This window comes from Mytilus edulis, chromosome 4 (genome assembly GCF_963676685.1).
Source record: "Mytilus edulis chromosome 4, xbMytEdul2.2, whole genome shotgun sequence".
NCBI lineage: Eukaryota > Metazoa > Mollusca > Bivalvia > Mytilida > Mytilidae > Mytilus > Mytilus edulis.
The window spans coordinates 67,986,766-68,000,566 of NC_092347.1; the positions used below are offsets into that span (position 1 = coordinate 67,986,766).

The 13,801-nt window shown below is 32.6% G+C and overlaps 1 long non-coding RNA gene across 1 annotated transcript; it reads left to right on the forward strand.

Annotated features, from left to right (window-relative positions):
* Positions 1-1,343: 1,343 nt before the first annotated feature.
* LOC139520307 (uncharacterized) lies at positions 1,344-12,581 on the forward strand. Its single transcript, XR_011663859.1, has 5 exons — positions 1,344-1,411; positions 4,553-4,615; positions 6,830-6,897; positions 9,142-9,201; positions 11,654-12,581. It is a non-coding gene; the product is annotated as an uncharacterized lncRNA (long non-coding RNA).
* The last annotated feature ends 1,220 nt before the right edge of the window (positions 12,582-13,801 follow it).

Genomic DNA, 13,801 nt, shown 5'->3' on the forward strand with positions numbered 1-13,801 from the left:
AGAAGAAGCAGCCCAAAGTGAAAGACTTGAAGAAATATAGGCAATGTAAGTAGAATTAAGTGATTTTGCTGTTTGTGACGTTTCCTCGAAGTAGCTGGTTACCTCCAAATGGGACGACAGTCATGGATGTTGAGATAGCCTACGTCGCAGACTTGCGAGGACGGGCGGCTGGGATGTTCGCTAGCAACCTACGACAGCTACAGGCTTTCTGCCTATGCCTGTAGAAGGGGACTTTGAGATGTCATGCTGAAGTTTTCTGGAGATTATCTGGTTTCATTTTTGGGAAGCAGTTGACATGGAAAAATGATGCAGCCAAACTAAAGATATGCTCGATTGGTTCTTTCTAATGTCCCTGTTATTAAGAAGCAGGAAAAATTGAAGAATAAGAGAGGGAAAATGTCAAATTTACTTGGTCTACAACAAAGAAACCCTTTTATTTGATTGCTGTTCATCATTTACAAGTTCACAGACAAGTCCTTCAACAATGAGAAAATGTTTAAAACAAATTGTGTATAAAAATGTTGAGCTGTTTCTTACAGAGTGATCTCCTTAGTGTTATGTAGGTGTCAGACCACCAATTACTCCCTCAAATTTTGAATGTATGTAAAAGTAGGCCTACTGTAACACAAAATAGTGCTTTTGGTGTCATTGTTTACTTAATTTAACCAACAAATTTGCAGAAATGAAACTTTTGGTGAAAGATAAATATATTTCGACCATTTTGAGCTAAAATTCACTTGTCTGTCAGTTTGCATTAAAAATTTTGGGATTAATGCGCTCTATAGTACACTAATTTAAGATTTTCAGAAAAACAGGGGTTATTTTTGGAGTACCGCTGTTTTGAAGGTCAGATGTACCACCTTAATAGTTGAATTTTGTAACAGAATATTAAATTAATCTTAATTTGAAAACAATTTGATATTGACAGAACAAATATCAAATGATCATTTCAGAAATACATTGTGCTTCAAGTGCAAAGACTTTTCTAACAATTAACAGTTGTTTTCTAAGCTAGTTCTGATTGGTCAGGTTTTATTGTCTGTTTCTTGCTTTTGTTCTATGGATAGTTCAGTGGTATCTTTTTTTTCAGGATATGGTGTGCGTTATTCAAAGGGATCTTTTTATGTAATTTTGAAATGATATACATTTGATATTTGATAGTAATTGACCGATTCAATCCACAAAAAAACATTCTTATAAAGAAACCCTTTTATTTTATTGCTGTTCTTCATATTCAAGGTGACAGACAAGTCCTTCAACAATGAAAAAAGGTATCAAAAAAATTGTTTATAAAAATGTTTTGGTTTGTGTTCATTAATCTGACTAATAATGACTTTCTTTTATTTCCAATTCTACCAAAGAGGACAGAAGAAGCAGCCCAAAGTAAAAGACTTGAAGAAATATAGGCAATGTAAGTAGGATTAAGTGATTTTGCTGTTTGTGGTGTTTCCTCGAAGTAGCTGGTTACCTCCAATTGGGACGACAGTCATGGATGTTGAGATGGCCTACGTCACAGACTCGCGAGGACGGGCGGCTGGGATGTTCGCTAGCGACCTACGACAGCTACAGGCTTTCCGCCTATGCCTGTAGAAGGGGACTTTGAGATGTCATGCTGAAGTTTTCTGGAGATTATCTGGTTTCATTTTTGGGAACAGTCCACGTGGAAAAATGATGCAGCCAAACTAAAGATATGCTCGATTGTTTCTTTCTTATGTCTCTGTTATTAAGAAGCAGGAAAAATTGAAGAATAAGAGAGGGAAAATGTCAAATTTACTTGGTCTACAACAAAGAAACCCTTTTATTTGATTGCTGTTCATCATATACAAGTTCACAGACAAGTCCTTCAACAATGAGAAAATGTTTTAAAAAATTGTGCTTAAAAATGTTTTGATTTGTGTACATTAATCTGAATAATAATGACTTACTTTTATTTTCAATTCTACCAAAGAGAACAGAAGAAGCAGCCCAAAGTGAAAGACTTGAAGAAATATAGGCAATGTAAGTAGGATTAAGTGATTTTGCTGTTTGTGGCGTTTCCTCGAAGTAGCTGGTTACCTCCAAATGGGACGACAGTCATGGATGTTGAGATGGCCTACGTCGCAGACTCGCGAGGACGGGCGGCTGGGATGTTCGCTAGCGACCTACGACAGCTACAGGCTTTCTGCCTATGCCTGTAGAAGGGGACTTTGAGATGTCATGCTGAAGTTTTATGGAGATTATCTGGTTTCATTTTTGGGAAGCAGTCCGTATGGAAAAATGATGCAGCCAAACTAAAGATATGCTCGATTGGTTCTTTCTAATGTCCCTGTTATTAAGAAGCAGGAAAAATTGAAGAATAAGAGAGGGAAAATGTCAAATTTACTTGGTCTACAACAAAGAAACCCTTTTATTTGATTGCTGTTCATCATATACAAGTTCACAGACAAGTCCTTTAACAATGAGAAAATGTTTAAAAAAATTGTGCTTAAAAATGTTTTGATTTGTGTACATTAATCTGAATAATAATGACTTTCTTTTATTTCCAATTCTACCAAAGAGGACAGAAGAAGCAGCCCAAAATGAAAGACTTGAAGAAATATAGGCAATGTAAGAAGGATTAAGTGATTTTGCTGTTTGTGGCGTTTCCTCGAAGTAGCTGGTTACCTCCAAATGGGACGACAGTCATGGATGTTGAGATGGCCTACGGCGCAGACTCGCGAGGACGGGCGGCTGGGATGTTCGCTAGCGACCTATGACAGCTACAGGCTTTCTGCCTATGCCTATAGAAGGGGACTTTGAGATGTCATGCTGAAGTTTTCTGGAGATTATCTGGTTTCATTTTTGGGAAGCAGTCCACATGGGAAAATGCTGCAGCCAAACTAAAGATATGCTCGATTGGTTCTTTTTAATGTCCCTGTTATTAAGAAGCAGGAAAAATTGAAGAATAAGAGAGGGAAAATGTCAAATTTACTTGGTCTACAACAAAGAAACCCTTTTATTTAATTGCTGTTCATCATATACAAGTTCACAGACAAGTCCTTTAACAATGAGAAAATGTTTAAAAAAATTGTGCTTAAAAATGTTTTGATTTGTGTACATTAATCTGAATAATAATGACTTTCTTTTATTTCCAATTCTATCAAAGAGGACAGAAGAAGCAGCCCAAAGTGAAAGACTTGAAGAAATATAGGCAATGTAAGTAGGATTAAGTGATTTTGCTGTTTGTGGCGTTTCCTCGAAGTAGCTGGTTACCTCTAAATGGGACGACAGTCATGGATGTTGAGATGGCCTACGTCGCAGACTTGCGAGGAGGGGCGGCTGGGATGTTCGCTAGCGACCTACGACAGCTACAGGCTTTCTGCCTATGCCTGTAGAATGGGAATTTGAGATGTCATGCTGAAGTTTTCTGGAGATTATCTGGTTTCATTTTTTAGGAAGCAGTTCACATGGAAAAATGATGCAGCCAAACTAAAGATATGCTCGATTGGTTCTTTCTAATGTCCCTGTTATTAAGAAGCAGGAAAAATTGAAGAATAAGAGAGGGAAAATGTCAAATTTACTTGGTCTACAACAAAGAAACCCTTTTATTTGATTGCTGTTCATCATATACAAGTTCACAGACAAGTCCTTCAACAATGAGAAAATGTTTAAAAAAATTGTGCTTAAAAATGTTTTGATTTGTGTATATTAATGACTTTCTTTTGTTTCCAATTCTACAAAGGAAAATAGCCATACAATTTTTATAGATTTATAGATATAGAAATGAAAATATACACAAGACATCAAACAATATATTTATTTGAATTTGTTTCATTCATATCTCCAAACACGAGTTGATTATATAGGGAATCACTGAAGCATGAAGTGCCCCCTCTTTTTTATGTCAGTAAGAGGGGCCCCCTTATAAAAAGTGCTGGATCTGCCACTGATTAAACATGTTTGTGAGTGCTCAACCAACAATGGACTAACCTGTGACAATAAGAATAAACTGAAAAATATGGTTCTATTGGCTTTACTCCATAGATTGGTACGAGGCACATAAATCACAACGAACATAGAAAGTAGACACAAAGAAATAAATCATGTTTTTATGCCCCATTCATGGGCATTATGTTTTCTGGTCTGTCTGTCCGTTATTTCGTTCGTACGTTCGTACGTCTGTCCGTCCCGCTTCAGGTTAAAGTGTTTGGTCGAGGTAGTTTTTGATGAACTTGAAGTCCAATCAACTTGAAACTAAGTACTCACGTTCCCTATATGATATTTCTAATTTTAATGTTTAATGAGAGATTTTCTTCCCTTTTCACGGTCCACTGAATATAGAAAATGATAGTGCGAATGGGTGGGGCATCCGTGTAGTGTTGACACATTCTTGTTTTAACTGAAGTATCATTAATATTCACAGACTAATTGAGTTTCGTGGGGTGGAACCAGGGTTTTCACATGAAGCTCGATTTTTAAGCAAGACAAAATTTTGTTTTTTTACATCATTCATATCCTATTTGCCAAAAATAAATCCAGAATATTTTTTTTGTAACTGAATATATAAGTCAGATTATTTGTTTAAACATTACAGATTAGCTTTGGGCTTGTCCTTAAGGATTGAGACTGAAAATGGCAATTGGATCAGACTTTTAAAGTAAGTTTTAATAATTACATAGATTTTCTAATTTCTGAACTCAATTCATGTAAAATGGGAGTTTGCGTGGGGTATAATATTTTTGACCTGTCTGTCCTGTTCGTCAGCCTGGTTCTTGTCATTGCAACTCCTCTAAAACCACAATTTCATAAAACAAGGTAGTATGTACACAATACTATGTAGTTGTGCATATAAAGAAGAAATAAAGGGCTGCGCTTTAGCGCATGATACGCCCGTTGCTCTTTTAACTTGTCTTTTATGCTTTAAATGAATTTATATGATCAACTAGAAATATATATACAAATCAAAAGGGATATTACATTAATATATTCACCAAAGTTTCATAAAATCCCCCTTTTTTAAGTATAAAAATTCATTACTTAAGAAAACGTAAAATCTAAAATTTATAAAAATGGAAAGGGAGATTATGTCAATAGATATAAACAATTTATCAAAGTTGCATAAAATTTTGTGAAAGTGTTAGTTATTGTCCCAATATTGGAAAATCCCCCCTTTTTTAAGCATAAAAATTCATAACACGGAAATGTAAAATCTGAAATTTATAAAAATTGAAAGAGAGCTTACATCAATAGATATAAACAATTCACCAAAGTTTCATGGACATTGGTGAAAGCCTTTTTGAGTTATTGTCCGAAGTGTTGACAATCCCCCTTTTTTTTATGAATAAAGCCCCATAAATCCAAAACTTAAAATCTGAAATTTTTAAAAATTGAAAGGGAGCTTACATAAATAGATATAAAGAATTCACCAAAGTTTCATGGACATTGGTGAAAGCCTTTTTGAGTTATTGTCCGAAGTGTTGAAAATCCCCCTTTTTTTATGAATAAAGCCCCATAAATCCAAAACTTAAAATCTGAAATTTTTAAAAATTGAAAGGGAGCTTACATCAAAAGATATAAACAATTCACTTAAGTTTCATGGAAATTGGTGAAAGTGTTTTTGAGTTATTGTCCGAAGTGTTGAAAATCCCCCTTTTTTTATGAATAAAGCCCCATAAATCCAAAACATAAAATCTGAAATTTATAAAAATTGAAAGGGAGCTTACATCAATAGATATAAACAATTCACCAAAGTTTCATGGACATTGGTGAAAGCCTTTTTGAGTTATTGTCCGAAGTGTTGAAAATCCCCCTTTTTTTTTATGAATAAAGCCCCATAAATCCAAAACTTAAAATCTGAAATTTTTAAAAATTGAAAGGGAGCTTACATAAATAGATATAAACAATTCACCAAAGTTTCATGGACATTGGTGAAAGCCTTTTTGAGTTATTGTCCGAAGTGTTGAAAATCCCCCTTTTTTTATGAATAAAGCCCCATAAATCCAAAACTTAAAATCTGAAATTTATAAAAATTGAAAGGGAGCTTACATCAATAGATATAAACAATTCACTTAAGTTTCATGGAAATTGGTAAAAGCGTTTTTGAGTTATTGTCCGAAGTGTTGAAAATCCCCCTTTTTTTATGAATAAAGCCCCATAAATCCAAAACTTAATATCTGAAATTTATAAAAATTGAAAGGGAGCTTACATCAATAGATATAAACAATTCACCAAAGTTTCATGGACATACAATTCACCAAAGTTTCATGGACATTAGTGAAAGCCTTTTTGAGTTATTGTCCGAAGTGTTGAAAATCCCCCCTTTTTTATGAATAAAACCCCATAAATCCAAAACTTAAAATCTGAAATTTATAAAAAACGAAAGGGAGCTTACGTCAATAGATATAAACAATTCACTTAAGTTTCATGGAAATTGGTGAAAGTGTTTTTGAGTTATTGTCCTAAGTGTGGACGACGGACGGACAGACGGACGGACGGACGGACAGACGGACGGACGGACGGACGGACAGACAACGGTATATCATAATACGCCCCGTCTAAAAGACGACGGGCGTATAATTATGATTCAATTTTTTTTTCTAGGGGTTACGTTATGCCCCTCTGAACTTAAATTAAGGCCTATACTGCTGTAACAGTTGCACTACAAGTCCTTTGAAACTGCACAACAGAATTTCATGGATCTTTAAAGTTAATGAGGACAGTATGGCATATCCACAAGAAATGTTTATCAGTTGACTTTTTTCTATCAATACAAGTACAACAGATTTCTTTAACAAGTATATCTATAGTGCTTGGATTGACCTGTAAAGTGAATATTTCATACAAGTATACTGCTTTTATTATTTGTTTATAGGCTGATGTAAGGACTGGTTCCATGGTGTTGAAAGTAAGAATTGACGATCTGATACTGCAAACATATTGGTAGATATACCTAAATTTTTATCCCCCACATAACACATAATATCTCGGACAAGTTCTATAATGGTGAACGACTGAACGATCAACTTTTTTTAATATAATTATGGCCTATGGAAATATTAAATAAGTGCAACGAGTGGGACATTGGAACTATATTCTTTTATTTTAATCTAAAAGTGTTTGGATGTCAATTAAATAACGATTCGGGTATCGTAAAAATTGTTTTGGGGATACGATTGCTTTCTAGCAATCTGTAGACTTATACCATTGGCTCAGGGCCATGCCCTCACGTCAACCATTTTATTCTAAACATTAAGGAACATCTCAGATTCTTATGATTGTCTTGCTTGAAAAGGTAAAAAAAACCAAAGGGGCGGAACTTAAACAACTTTCCTATAATGTTCTTTTCGTAATCTTCATGTTTGATATTTCCATTGACTTATATGCATGTTTTTAACAACACGGAAAGTCAGAATTGAGCAGTATTTATATTTAGTGTTTTTATAAATTTAGAAACACGTCAGAAGGAATTCCCCAGTTTTGATAAAAATGCAAGAGTTCTCTGGATTCCGAAAAATCTATTTCTGTCATAAAAACTGATTGAGTTTTTCTTATATGTCACCGTTATGAAACTGATATTTGATATTGTACTTCCATAAAGAAATAGAGAACCTTTAACATTTAATATATGTTCTTGCTTCAGGGTTTGTTTAGGTAATTATGTGCATGAATATAGTTTTCTTGACTTCAAGGGGTATTAGATTGAATGGTTGCTCTGGATTCCCCACTCAACCTGTGAACAGTATATCCAAGGATTTGTATAGTAAGATCCTTGGTATATCTAAATAATATATATGTTCCTGACTCAACTGATTCTAAAACAATACAACACATCGAGAAAAATTAACTTGTTCTATCGATAAACGTCGTATTATATTAAAAACCATTGCAATATAAACCATGGAATGTGTACAGAAATAAGTCATGACCATTGACCCAAAGGAAATTAAATATTTAGAGAGTTAGGAATGGGGTTCCTCCTAGAATTAACGTAGGAAAATAGGTGATAAGATACCAAGTGAAATACTTTCTCTCACTCTGAGTCTCAGTGACTGCTGTGGAAAGTAAATTTGGAAGTGACAAAAATAAAACACAAGTACATTGTTCATACTGTTAACGTGTAACTATTCAGATTACGTAAATTATATTTTACATGTGCAGTTGAATTAGTTTTAAAAATAATAATATACAGCTACATGTATACATGTGTCAATACAAACAATGGCAATCCTTAGTCTATAATAATCCCTCAGAGCAATCTGCTCTTTGATTGACTTTTTTTAATTTATCAAGATTTAAACTAAATATCCACTGGATTTCTTGAGTAGTTATGAAACACAAACTTAAATGTTGAACAAGGTACCAATTTTCTATCAACCAACTTTCTATCATTTAATATCCACAGAAATCCATGTTTTCCTTAATCACAATGTAAAATATTTAATCCACTGTCGATTTTTGAACAGTTTACAGCTAATTTCCTAATGCTTGTAGAGTAAAACGTTGGTTGGCTTGCTTGCTTTGTTTGTATAATTGTTTATTCATGCTTTGTAATTAAGATTGACATCTCCAAACAATATATACAAGGGGTACAATCAAAATCACGTGATGGATATACACACACCGGAAGTAACAGTCGAGCAGACCGCTTGAAAGGTAAGTAGTCGTATTTACTTGTTTATATCAATAAAATTTAATAAATAAGGTAGTGCACCGAATGTAGGATACTATCTAGTTTTGAAATACACAATTATCCTTGCTGGAAAGCGTGCAGTTAATGCGAACACTTCGACACAGTTCCAAAATTTCACCGTCGAAGTGTTTGCAATAACTGCACGCTTTCTAGCAAAAACAATTGTGTATTTTAAAACTACATACTATCCGACATTCGGTGTGCCAACTTATTAATCAAAATTTAATTGATATAAACAAGAAAATGCAACTACTAACCTTTCAAGCGGCGAGTTCGACTGTAACTTCCGGTGTGTGTATATCCATCACGTGATTTTGATTGTACCCCTTGATATATGACATAGTTAAACCTGTATATATCATATTTAAATTCAATTGGACATTTTCCCAATATAATTGTACACTATACAAACAAAGCAAGCAAACTAACCAAAGTCTTCATCTGCATGCATTAGGAAATTAGCTGTATATAACTGATTCAACTTTGTATTACAGGTTAGCATCACAGCTTGTCCTGTTGGATACTGGCCGGAGTAGAATTTGGATCTTTTTGAGGTGAGAAAATATTTATTTGTCCACATACAAGAGGGTGGTAATGGGGGTACTTTCATAACCAATAATCGTAAAAATTCTTACTGAATGACGCCGACTGTAAAATTTGGAGCATGCAATAAAATGTAAAGTTTTAGACAATGAAAAAAAATCAAACAAATTTTGAAGAATCAAGTTAGGCCACACCAATTTAATTTCTTGTTCTACGGATTTTTAGACTCCAAAATTTGGTGCGAGCAATTTGAAAATTTTAATAAAAAAATATTTAATTTGCAAATTTTTGAGGCGAAGCTTGTAAAGTAAAGGCGAGCGATTATATTTTTTGTAAACATAAAATAGTATGTTTTGACAATAATAAAACTTGATTTATAACTTGTACTTTGACATTTTTTAATTTCTGAAGTATTTTTTCCCTGTTCACCAAGAAATAATTAAATCTGGTCTATGCATGTGTGACTGACAATGAGACAATTCTCCATCCAAGTCATAATCAGTTTGGGGGCAACCCCTTAATGTTATAAATATCCCTTTTACATGTTTTATGAGGGATCAATATAAGTTATAATATATTTGTTTGCACAAAAGGGCTCATATTTTCTCAAAGAACTATATATCTATCTAGTATTAAATGGTCAAAACATGTAATTTTGTAATATTCCTGGACTTTAACCATGTTACCATGTTAAATTAACACATTTACTTTAACAGTTTAATATTATTCAAAATAAGTGGACCCCTCTTTTAGAAAAAGTTGTTTAAAATAGGATGTAACTGTCCTCTTTTTGAGTACAAAATTCTAAGTTTTCAAAGGTTTTGTATAGAAGAACTATACAAATCCTTGGTATTTCTATTTTCTTTTCTGCATCAGTAAAATGACTCCTTGTCTGAGGGAGGGTTGTTCTCAACCTGACAATAACAAGTACAGGTCAAAGTACGGCCTTTTAAAACAGGGCTTTGATACAGACCAAACAGCAAGCTATAAAGGATCCCAAAATTATAAGCATACACAATTCGAACAGAAAAACCAACGAACTAATTTATATATCCAAACAGGAAAATACCAATGAACAACATCAACAAACGATAACTGCTGAACGACAGGCCCCTGAATCAATCAGGACAGGTGCATAAACATGCAGCGGCTATAGATAGTTTTGTTTTGCCAGCATACAATATAATTGCATTTGAAGGCAAATCCTTCAGAAGTTCTTTGTACTTTATTCTAACAACGAACATTTTTTGATAGGGAATATAAGTAAGGGGGAAAGAAACCAATGTTGATATCTTTTTATAATATTTCCACAAAAAAACGGTGCGGGAAATAGACACGATTACATTTCCGGATGTGGGAAACGGGAATATAAAAAAAATTCTGTTTTGAAAAAAATAGGTGCGGGCGGGTCCGTCTAACAAGGAATCAAATTAGTGTGGTGAAGCCTTATAATTTTTTTCCAAAAAATAACTGTAACGATCATTATTTGAGACCTCTGACAAATCACCAGAAGGATATTTTTATCAATCAATTTGATGCTAACAGTAGCCGATAATGACCGTTTGACGCCTGATGGTAAAGGGCATTACTACCCTTCTACAAATTTAATTAATTGATGTAATGTTATGGACAGTTTAAATTTCTATAAATCTTTATTATTTGCAATTATATTTCATCTTTATATTTTCTACTGCAGCCTTTATAGATGTAAATCAGATGTTTTTAATGCTCTAAACAGTTCAGAAGGTTTATAGTCCTTTTTATCTACTTTCTCTTATACCATTTTTAAACTTTTACATAATAACCATGAACTGAATCATAAAAAGAACTGTTGTTTTTATCATATTAAAGAACTGTGAATACTTGAAAAGGGGAGATAACCTCACATTTATTTGCAATGAAATGGCATGTGCTGTCGCATAGATAAGATGTCTTAATTATATTTTTCTTCTTATTCAGTTTTGTATTTCTTTCAATACAAATTTCCAAAGAATTCATTTCTTCATTCAATATAAGGAGAAAACAAAGTAAATGTCATAAAACTAGAACCAATTACCAATGAAAGATTATCGAAATACCGGTATTCTGAATAATTTTATCATGTACATTGTATGTAAATTTTTCAAATTTTCATCTTTATAGCTTCTGCTCTTGTCTGACACTCAATAAATAATTAATTTAATATTGGTAATAGTGATGTTAACACCTTGAAATCAAAATTAGATTATTAAAATGGCTTTCATTTTATAACAAATTTAGCTACACAATCTCTATTGCAATATGTTTTGGTAAATCAATAAATTTGAATAGAAAACAAGTATTTTTATATACAACAAATTCTGTCGATTTAAAAGAAAAATTAACACTCAAATATTTAAACATTACCTAATTCATATATTTTAACATTACTTAAAATTACTATGGATTGTCAAGAAATGAAATATTATTTTATTTCTTTTACAGGTGCGTTTCTACTGCTGCCTTGTGTGGTCAATCCAATGGACAATAACAACTAAGCAGACAAGATATATATTGCTTTTTTGTTTAATAAAATCTTTAAATGATAATTCTGAAAGCCAAACGATTCATTTTTTTATGCTGTTATTTTTTCCATTTACTGTTAATTAACAAATTTTTGTTTTAATGCTGTTAATTTTTCCATTTACTGTAAATTAACAATTTTTTGTTTTAATGCTGTTATTTGTTTGGCTCAAATGTACTATACAGATATCTAGTTCTGGCTTTATATATGTATTCCTTTGCAAATAAAAAATTATATTTATATAGTTATAAAAATAGTTATTAAACTAATACTTCTCATTTTATAATTATTATTGTTGACAATTTGATGAAATGGAAAATTATAATTGTAATGGTTGACAATTTGATAGAATAAAATAGTCTTTTTTGGGTTGACTGGTAGACAGGTCAACAGGTTGACAAGTCAACAGATGCCTATATTAAAATAATCTCTTCCTTTTTATCTCACGAGTAACAAAATATAGGGCACTTAATTGCACATTAATAGAGAATTTCCTTTACCCTCAAACTCGCTATCATCCTTTACTTAACCCTAACCCTTACCCTTTAAGGATGTTTGCTTGTCGTATTTTGGAATTTTGTCAGATTTTCAGAATTCTCTTGTTTTATCCATTTGAATGCCTTACAAAAATTTGCCCATTGACCCATATTTTTCTTTTTATAAATCTTTTACATGGATAATTATAAGATATCTATTGAAGTCTTATAAAATCCTTGTTATTTTTTTATTAGTTTTTGGGCACTTAAACTTGTCAATGATAAAGCATGGAAAAGTCAAGAAAGATTATTTTCCCGCCAAAATTTCAATGGCTAATATCTGGAAAATAAGCACATTGACCTATTTTTAAAATTTTTTTTTGCTCTTTTGGTTCCTTTTATAATGCCCTAAAAAGCTTGTTATTTTGAAACTTAGTAGCAAACCTTCTTAATCTAACCCTAAATCATAATCCTTACCCTAGCTGCCCTTGATACCCTAACCTTTAATACCACTCACCCTGGAAAATTGTCCACCTATGTAGGTAGACAATTATTTGTAAAAGCAGAGACATATAATATGTATTATATGTCTCTGGTAAAAGTTAATTTGTCCATCTGTCAACCAACAATTTTGTTAATGTTAAATTGTTGAGCTGTGAATGTAGACAATTTTTTAAAGTTAAATTGTCGTCATGTGAATTTAAATATTTTTTTCAAGGTTCTACTGTCAACTTGACGACTTTATCACATATTTAAGGTGGTACCTAACACCTTGACTAAAATCAATTTGGCTTGTTGAATTTTCATAAAATTTTGACAAAATATTTACTTTGACCCTTTGACAAAAATTTCAAAATTTCAAAAAACTTTAACCAATCACTTTCTCAATAAAATTTGGTTGGATATATAGCAGTTTAAAAAAAATATTTGATCATTGAGAAGCTTAATATTTTCTTAATTTTGCAATGTAATTAAAATGTTTAGCTGATTTTACAGAGTTATCTCCCTGTAGTGTTAGGTACCACCTTAACAAAAGCAGATAGTCTGCAAGGAACTACATAGATAAAGGCAGATGTGGTGTGAGTGCCAATGAGACAACTCTCCATCCAAATAACAATTTAAAAAAGTAAACCATTATAGGTTAAAGTACGGCCTTCAACACGGAGCCTTGGCTCACACCGAACAACAAGCTATAAAGGGCCCCAAAATTACTAGTATAAAACCATTCAAACGGGAAAACCAACGGTCTAATCTATATAAACAAAACGAGAAACGAGAAACACGTATATATTACATAAACAAACGACAACTACTGTACATCAGATTCCTGACTTAGGACAGGTGCAAACATTTGCAGCGGGATTAAACGTTTTAATGGATCCAAACCTTCTCCCTTTTTCCGAAACAATAGCATAACATCACAACATAGAAAAACATACGATAAAATATCAATTGGCAGACTTAACTCAATCAAAAAACGTATGATTACACAATGAACGAATAAATTTGATCTGCGATATCTGAATACAAATGCACAGTTAAATAAATATTAGAGACAAACATTCATGACCAAAAAGCTGACAAACAAATTCA